Genomic DNA, 10,026 nt, shown 5'->3' with positions numbered 1-10,026 from the left:
TTTTATAGACAATTGAGAGTGGATTTAATGATAAAAAAAATATATAATGGGCATCAAAAATAGATACCGTACTTGCAAACAAAAATTAAACAAATAATGTACCGTTTGCCAAATTTCAACAAATAATCACTGATGGTGTATGATTGACTATACGACACATAGCAAAGAATGGAGGTGTACAAGGCGAGGACAATCCCCCGCTCTGAAAAAAGATGTTTCTCAATTCAAAAAGTAGTATTTTTCAAAATTTTATGATTTATATCATCTTTTACATATCAAATTCTATATTTCATTGTTTTGATAATTTATGAATAATTTAATTTTACTCATGTTTTTAAGACATTTGAAAAAAAGAAAAAGCTTCATGTATGATTCGAACTCTCTCCATACCACAGGTTTGGTCCAAGATCAACCGCTTTTACCACTACGCTACGAAGTATATGCACTATTGACGTCTTTCAGTATGATTTAATGTACGGGTTTGTTGAAGCGTAGATTTTATCAGAAAAGTTCGATTTTCACATAGAATGGGTTCAGATTCCATTTTTTGGACAAATGAAAAAGAGTTTACATTTAGCGTTTCTATCATTTAAGCGTTAACGAAAAATGGAGATTTTACCCATTCATGTTCAAAATTCATTTTCATGGCTCTAGCAAACCCATTTTCCACTAAATATGCTTAACTGTCAACTTTGAAATAAAGATCATTAAATAGTAAGTCGTTCAGTAAAATAAAATGATAAAATGTTATGAAGATGACATTACTGAGAACATTATTAAGAAAAATAAATCTTTTCTGTGAATTCTGAAAATTGAGAAACATTTTGTCTCAGTGCGGGGGATTGTCCACGCCTTATACGCCCTCTTTTTTTTGACAATATTGAACGTGAATATATACATGTATGTGACTTCATCCTTGTACATAATTTTACCTAGTTTAAAGCGGTTCCGTGGCGTAGTGGTATGTCTCTAGCTTCACGTGTGAGAGGTCCCGGGGTTTGAATCGTAGACAATGTTTATAACTTTTTAATCATGCAACCAATACTTACCAAATTTTGCAAAGACATAAAATAGACAATGTTCTTTAAAATTGTGAATTTTTAAATACATATCTTTCACATTAATAATATTAGGACGATTTATATGAAGGCCGATAAGGCCTATCGGCGCACGGACAAAATTCGGAATAATTTACGCATATAACTAGTACATTTGCTTTAATTTCTTAAGTACTATATAATACATTAAACTCAAATTTAAATCACCGAAACCAGAATAAAAATCTTAATATTATGTCAAAATTTCATATAAATATCATTAAAAACAGACGATTGGTGTCATGATTTTCATAGTATCGTTGAAATTGAGTTTGATGAAAATGACGTCCTCAAACGCGTAGTCGGCGCACGGAGATGTAATAAATTGTGTTGGATATGATAAATATATACATCGGAGACGGGAAAAAAGAGTACAGAAGTGACATTTCACACCAGATTTTAATAAAGAAGTTATTTTTAAATTGCACGATATTCAATGAGAGTTTTTCTTCTGTACCGAAAATAGTTAATTATGACATGTAAGAAGTAGAGTACTGTTTGATAAACGCAGACAATTTGGAAAAATCTGGACCGCGAACGACGTCAAACAATTTGTATTCTCTGCTGCCTTCAATGTAAGGCGATCTTTCGACTAAATTTCGACTGAAATTTGAATCTGCTTTAAAAAAAGAAAACAAGTAAAAAACAAACGGACAGTAGTGAATTTAAATATGTCTGTTAATCAAGAGTGGTCTATCACTTAAAAAAAATTATTGAATGTTAATATCCGCTAGTGAAGCAGATAAAGAGATCATGATGTTATAAGAGACGTAATTTACGCTTGCTTTCGTGCGCCGGTGTACACTTATATTCTTTCTTTATTTTTTCATAATTTTCTTATAAGATGTGATATCATTATGAAACTTGAAGTGCATGACCATAAAATGTTACTCTTTGCTATGACAAGGAAAAAAATTTAATGAAGCAAAGAGAAACAAAACTATTTTACCTGTCTACGACTTTTTGGGACATGTCCGCGCTTTCACTTTCTGTGATATTTGACAAAGAATTCTGTCTCTTTATTTAGACACCAATTAATACCTGTAACAACACTTATATACATATCGCTATAATATCGATTAATTTCATACGTAGGTTTTACTATTCAGATCTTTTTTTCCGAGAGAGGGTCACCTTCATATATTAACACTAATAAGTGATCGCAAATCTTTCGATCGATCAAATGGACTGGTAAATTGGGCCGGGTGTATAGAAATTTTCAAAGAGTGGGACTACACAAATTAAATGGAGGACTATACTCTGCAAAGGAAAATGGGGAAAAAAACAGGCTTTGCCTCCCCAATCTCATTCAATTTTTTTTTATTGGGGGTGGGGGGTGGAGGTAAACAAATGAAATTATAATTTCATGTCTACTTTTTAGTCCCAGCAATAAAACATAAAAACGGTCCAAATAACTATTTAAATTATGCAAAAAATTTTACACTTATGAATCAATGTTAATATTTCTAAAATACAAGCTGTATAGGCCAATATCTTGATTTTTTATGGCACCCAATATTCACAAAAATTATAAACAAGATGTGTTTGTAAAACGCTATGCGCCTGGCGGCAACAAAGTTCTAAAAAGCAATTTTTTTTGCAAAAAAAAAATTTAAAAGGTTAATGAGAATCAGGAATCAACAACATTAGATTTTTTTCATCAACAGTAAGAGTCCTAACCCGAAAGCCCTGAAGAGTAAAGGAGTCTTGGGGATAAACAAAAGTTAATGTTCATTCACATTAACAATATTAGCCAAAACTTTCGCCTTTTGACTTGTTCCATTTGACAAACTTGTGAAATCGCCTTTCAGAAGGAAGAAACAAGTCCAGGAAATCATAGGATCTGCAATAATTCAATGCACCAAAGGTTCATACCCAAAAATGAGTTCAAAAAACAATTGAAAATGAATCAGAAATTGGATAAAAAATGTTACTTACATGTGTTTTAATGAAAAGATTATTTTAGGTTAAATCATTTTAATTAAATTATTGAAAAGCGACTTTTGTTCCTTTCCGAGCACCGAAGACATTATTTATTAAACGACCCTTATAAAAGGTGATCTACCATGTACAATATCAGGTGTCCTCTGGTCCCCCAATGGATGAACAATATACGGTGATCTCTGGCCCCCCTACTGACGTGCAATATAAAGTGGCCTCTAATCCTCTTAAAGAGGTACAAAATAAGGTGACATCTGGTCCCCCTTCTGATATACAATATGAGGTGACCTCTAATCCTCCTACTGATGTATAATATAAGGTGACCCTATTCCCTTTACTGGTCCCCATACTGGTGTACAATATAAGGTGGCCTCTGGTCCTACTGATTCACAATATAAAGGTGACCCCTGGTCCCTTGCCAGTACAATATAAAGTGTTCTCTGATCCCCTTACTGATATACAAAACGGTGACCCTGGTCCCCCCTTTCCCATGTTAAATTAAAGGTGACCTCTGGTCTCCCTACTGATATACAATTAAAAAAATGGCCCCCAGTCCCCCTACTGATGTACAATATAAGATGTCCATGGTCCCCTTCTAATGTACAATGTGAGGTGAACTCTAGTCCACCTACTGATGTACAATATAAGGTACCCTTGGTACCCCTGCTGATGATCAATATAAAGTGACCTCTCATCCCCTTACTGATGTACAATATAAGGTGATCTCAGTCCCCCTTCTGGCGTTAAATAAGGTGACCTCTGGTCCCCCTTTTAATGGAAAATATAAAGTGGTCTCTGGTCCCCCTTTTGATGGAAAATATAAAGTGGGGCTCTGGTCCCCTACCAATGTAAAATATGAGATGACCTCTGGTCCCCTTATAATTTTAATATAAGGTGACCCCTGGTCCCCATGCTGATATTCAATAAGAAAGTGAATCTGGTCATTCTTCTGATGTTAAATATAAGGTGACCTCTGGTCCTCCTACTGATGTACAATATAAGGTGACCCTTGGTACCCCTGCTGATGTACATATGTGACATTTGGTCATCCTTCTTGTTTAGTATAAGGTGACTTCTGGTCCCCCTACTTATGTACAATATAAAGTGAACTCTGGTCCCCCTACTGATGTTCAATATAAGGTGAACTCTGTTCCTCCTACTGATGTACAATATAAGGTGTCCTCTGGTCCCCCTTCTGATGTTAGATATAAGGTGACCTCTGGTCACCCTTACTGATGAACGATATAAGGTAGCCTCTGGTCCCCCTACTGATGCACAATATAAGGTGACCTATACCCTTCTGATGTACAATATAAGGTGATTTCTGGTCTTCCTACTGATGTTAATTATAAGGTGATTTCTGGTCTTCCTACTGATGTTAATTATAAGGTGACCTCTGGTCTCCCTACTTATGTACAATATATGGTGACCTCTGGTCGTTCTACTGATGTACAATAAAAGATGACCTCTGTTCCTACTACTAATGCACAATATAAGGTGACCTCTGGTCCCCTTATTGATGTTCAATATAAGGTGACCACTAGTCTCCGTACTAATGTAAAATATCGGGTGACCTCTGGTCCCCGTACTGATGTACAATATAAGGTGACCCCTGGTACAACTGCTGATGATAAATATAAGGTGACCTCTGATCCCCTTACTGTTCAGTACAAAATTAGGTGACCACTAGTACCCGTACAATATAAGGTGACCTCTGGTCATCCTTCTGATGTTAAATATAAGGTGACCTCTGGTCCCTCTACTGATGTACAGTACAATATTAGGTGACCACTAGCCCCAAACAATATAAGATGACCTCTGGTCATCCTTCTGATTTTAAATATAAGGTGACCTCTGGTCCCCCCTACTTATGTACAATATAAAGTGACTGGTCAGCCTACTGATGTTCAATATAAGGTGAACTCTGTTCTGATGTACAATCTCAAGGTGACCTCTGGTCCCCCTACTGATGTTAAATATAAGGTTGACTTCTGGTCCCTCCACTGATGTACAGTAAAAAGTGACTTCTGGTCAGCCTACTGATGTTCAATATAAGGTGAACTCTGGTCAGCCTACTGATGTACAATATAAGGTGACCTCTGGTCCCCCTACTGATATACAATATAAGGTGACCTCTGGTCCCTCTACTGATGTACAGTACAATATTAGTTGACCACTAGTCCCCGTACTAATGTAAAATACCGGGTGACCTCAGGTCCTTCTGCTGATGTACAATATAAGATGACTTCTGCTCCTACTAGTAATGTAAAATATAAGCTGTCCTCTGGTCCCGCTACAGATGTACAGTTCAATATCAGGTGACCACTAGTCCCCGTACAATATAAGGTGATCTCTGGTCCTTCTGCTGATGTACAATATACGCTGACCTCTGGTCCTACTACTGATGTACAATATAAGGTGATCTCTGATCTCTCTACTGATGTACAATACGATATTAGGTGACCACTTGTCTCCCTAATGATGTTGAATATAAGGTGGCCTCTGGTCCCCCATTGATGTACAAGTATGGTGATCTTTGGTCCCTCTATTGATGTACAATATGAGGTTACCTCTGGTCACCCTTTATTACTTTCACGTTTCTGCTAATATATATTATTAGAATATTGATCTTTATATAGTTATCAATATGATTATTTTGGAGTCATTTTGTCTATCATATAAAATTCATTTTATATATAAGGTGACCTGAGGTCTCCGTATTGATATCGATAAATTTACTTTTGTGCCTTTAATGCCTGGAAGTTCCTAGAATGTTTTATTACTACGCAAAATGACGAACTATTTGCGGGGGACCCCAGGTCCAGTTGAGCGTACGTTTTATCCTTCTGCGTGACGTCGCGCGCAAAATATCAAGTTTCTGCAAATTCCCAAACCCCCCCAACCTCACCCCTTAATAAAAGTAGTATGTTAATGGAATTCATCTGCTGCTTTCTCGTGTTTTGTTCTGTTTTCTTTTCCAGATAATATCAAGCCTTAATCCATACCCGCAGCAAGGACTTGCCCAAATTCGTCACGGCTGAAATCGGATCCTACCTGGAGGAACATATTGCCCAAGTGGATATTTGGCTCACCAGTAGTGACTAACCTAAAATCTTAATATATGACTTGGTACACAATTGATTGAATTTTGCAATTATTGTCCAAGCAGGCGAGCATCCCGTTCCCAGGGCTTACCACTAATGCTTGTTTATTTGTGGGGACTCACCAAGGCAAGAATTGATGCTAGGCTCCCTTATTTGTTCAAGAATTGATGCTGGGCTCCCCTTTTTTGTTTAATGCAGCCGTGGCCTATATTGCCAAATAAATAAAATTTTATGTTTCATAAAATGTTTTATATACAATCTTTTTTACATTGTTTTTGACATATTTAAATTAAAATTGCAGTTGTTATTGATTTTTATGTATTAAGAACGGAGTCGACTGGATCGGGATCGAACTCATATTGGATCGGGTTCGGCTTGATCGGGATCGAGTGCTCAATTAATTTAATTTTGCAGAAAGACGAGGGGAATAAATAATTAAATAAAAGTATTTTGTTATCTTTAGTATAAAGGCCCAAGGTTAGGGCATCTTTTGATAAATAAAATTTGTTTTTTTATGTATAGAAAAAGTGTTGGAAAAATTGCACTGCACGGTTACAATCTTTTTATTGTGCTTCATTTCAAGCTGATTTTCAATTATTTGACGATGTTTTGCTACCTTGGATCTTGCTTTATGTCCCATCGTTTTACACTATCAATCACAGTGACATACTGTTAAAATAATATGCTCATATTTTTATCTATCCCGTTTAAAAACTCTTCATTCGTTGTGGAGAGATTGACATACAGTCGTAGCATTTTGCTTCTTTCTTATGCTATATACAGTTTGATATGTTCATGTATTTCTTGCATCACAGATAAACTTTAGCATTTATTGAAGATGTTTTATGTTTCAGTGAAAAAAAGATTTATTTTCATAAAACATGTTATGATTTAATCTTTTATTTATTGAATGATTGGGTTCAAAGTAATATGAAATTCAATAATAAGAATGGATGCGTGCATCTTCAAATTTCTTTTACTAAATATTCTTGAATTTTTTTTCAGTATTCACCTACAAATGTATATCATAAAGTAAACAAAGAAAATTTGAACGTGCATGTCCATGTTAAGAAATGAAAAAATGAAGGAAAATTCGAATTTTTTTTACATGTATGATATTAATGAATTGAAATTGAAATTTATTTGAGTAATTATTTTAATTATTTTCCTTGAAATCCATTTAAGGTAAAGAAATAAGATTTTAATTATGAGTTTTCAAAAAAAGGAAATAATTAAGTTCAAAGAGGATGACTTATTACACGTCAAGGAGACGTGATACATGTATAAATGATTAGAAAAATTGCATAAACCCACTTATCATACTTTTTCGCGACCTATCATTTCAATACTTTGATATTTCTTTTTCAAAGTGCTTTTAAAATGTAATATTGGGAGAAGTGCCATTCAGGAAATCATACACATTGTCCGTAAAGAAAAACATTAGTAAAGATTGTTTTCAATATGATATACTCTAAAGTCATTTTCTTTACTTTGATGTTTTTGGAATCCACTCGAGAACTTACGTCATTCGTAGAACCATTGTGTTGGGATTTTACTTCCAGTGACCAGTGAGTTATATATTTTTTTTTTACCCATGCATGAAAATTTTGATAAATAGATAAATAAATCAATGAATGCATAAACAAATATAACATAATGACACTGTTTAAATGTAGAAGGATTTTGCGATGTTGTGATGGTTACAGAACTTTAGGAGGGAAATGTTTCCGTAAGCTTTTGACCTGAAACTTAATTATCAAATTATATCAAATGATAAATTTACTTGATTTGTTATTATAATGTAAATTCGTGTATTTCAATTCCTTAACAGATAGAAAGATATCGTAATTAATGCAATGATTTCTTATACGATTTTGATGTTAAAACAAAAGAAGCCTACTTTAAATGAGTTCATTATTAATATAGCATGCGTAGGTTCATTTGGGCTCGAATGTAGCAGGCCATGTCCTGGAGGATACTTTGGAGTTAAATGTCAAGAAGAATGTCCCTGTGAGAGATGTAATGCAACGACAGGGGAATGTTTTAACGAAACCATGCCACGAAGTAGGATAACAATTTCAATACTATTTACGTATATAAGAATACTTTCCCAATAGAGGAAATTAAAAATAAAATATATGTTATGTTTGAAAAACCTGTTCATTTGAACTTTTATTTGGAATTATGCCAAATTTGAAAATCTATGAATACCCCAATTATCCCTAAATGCGTTCAGTGGAGGACTTTCAGGCATACAGAGACCATACTTTCAGTTGATTAAGTCATGATATAATGCGAAATATCAAAGTATGGGGAGGAGATTCTATTTTTCTTTTGCTATAGTCAATTTTTTCTTTCAACCTTGTCTAAACTATTAGACCACAGAATCTAGGTACAGTGTACGTGTTCCCTAATACATGGAGATAACGATCAGTATTCAAGCTCTAAATATTAAGCTATGGACTAATATAAGACATCTCATTCAATAAGTATGAAATAACAATAAATCAAAACAATCAAAACAACCATACTGCCAAACATAGACCTTACTGTATATTTAATCTTACCAATTATGCATTTTTCTTCTAGTTTGCTTGGGAATTTTTGGGAAAAAGGGATTGTTCTATACTTGTCCACCCGGGTATTATGGTAGAGGGTGTGAAGAAAAATGCTTCTGTAAAGATTGTGATAGTATGAATGGTTCGTGTAAGGACCAATCAGAAACAGGTATTTGGTCTTTAATTTGTCTTCTACTTTCTTAGGTCGCTCGCGTGGCGCCGTGGTAGAAAGTCAGGTCTAGAGTCACAAAGTAAGTAGTTAATCCTTACGTCGCGGGATCGAATCCCAGTGTGGGGCATGGAGACCGGTCCTTCGGATTATCCCGTATAAACCGAGGTCACGTGTCGCAGTAGGTGCTGGCATGAAAAAGATCCCTTCCTGCTCAATAGCCCTGAGTGCCGGGTAAAGGAAAAAAATTGCAGCTCTCCACCAGCAAGTGGTGGCGTCTTCATATGAGTAAAAAATTCTCGAGAGGGACGTTAAACAATATAGAATCAATCAATCTTCTTTCTCTACTCATTATTCTTTTAAACTTGTGATCTTTCTACAAATATAGTTCTTTTTTAAAACGTTTAATCAAATTAACATACTGTGAAATCAGTATCTAAAATAGTTTCAGTTCTTAATAGAAATTTAAAGTGTTTAACAAGTTAACCCCAATCTAAAAAAAATAATTATTTAATTTTATTCATAACTTGTTTAATTCAAAGGATTTTATGGTTTACCAGCATTGCTTAATTATATTTAAATATTTTATAACTTGTAAATTTATTTCATTCTGTAAATTCATAAGGGCTATATGTACCACATGAACATGTACTTACATAGTAGATGATAATATGGCGGCAGCTATTTGCGATAGTATAATGACCTTTACACCATCGTAAAGTTTAAAGAGAAATGTTTGAAAGAGGATGAAAATGACACTGTCCTTCTCTATGATTTATGCATTGCATTCAGTTTGTTTCGGTGGGTTATTTGTTTAATTCCTTATCCACAAGAATATTATGGTAGAAAATATGTGAGGAATGTGACTGCAAAACCAATTCTTGCATTGAAAAGATGAAAAAATGTATTCCAAATATTTAAGCAATTTCCATTGCCAATAACTAAAACGGAAAATAATTTGGAATATTGTACAAATGTTTAACCTGCAAGTAATAGAAATAATAAAACTACTCGTTATTTTTTATTTGCTAGCATATTTTTTGCCTTTCAATATAAATATATTAAGTAACTAAAAAAACCAACAAATGATGGGAATAGATTATTGCAGTGCCGTTATCTCGCTGTATTTCAGAGGGCCTCAAGATTATTGCTATAAA

At 34.3% G+C, this 10,026-nt stretch overlaps 1 long non-coding RNA gene across 1 annotated transcript; it reads left to right on the top strand.

Annotated features, from left to right (window-relative positions):
• The first annotated feature begins 7,606 nt into the window (after window positions 1-7,606).
• Window positions 7,607-8,178, top strand: LOC134260679 (uncharacterized). Its single transcript, XR_009990603.1, has 3 exons — window positions 7,607-7,710; window positions 7,819-7,871; window positions 8,069-8,178. It is a non-coding gene; the product is annotated as an uncharacterized LOC134260679 (long non-coding RNA).
• Window positions 8,179-10,026: the final 1,848 nt, after the last annotated feature.

The sequence above is a fragment of the Saccostrea cucullata genome, unplaced genomic scaffold, assembly GCF_032062105.1.
Source record: "Saccostrea cucullata isolate Sc308-1 unplaced genomic scaffold, CSIRO_AGI_Scuc_v1 ctg18565, whole genome shotgun sequence".
In the NCBI taxonomy this organism is placed as follows: Eukaryota; Metazoa; Mollusca; class Bivalvia; order Ostreida; family Ostreidae; genus Saccostrea; species Saccostrea cuccullata.
This window is presented reverse-complemented; position numbering and strand designations above follow the sequence as displayed.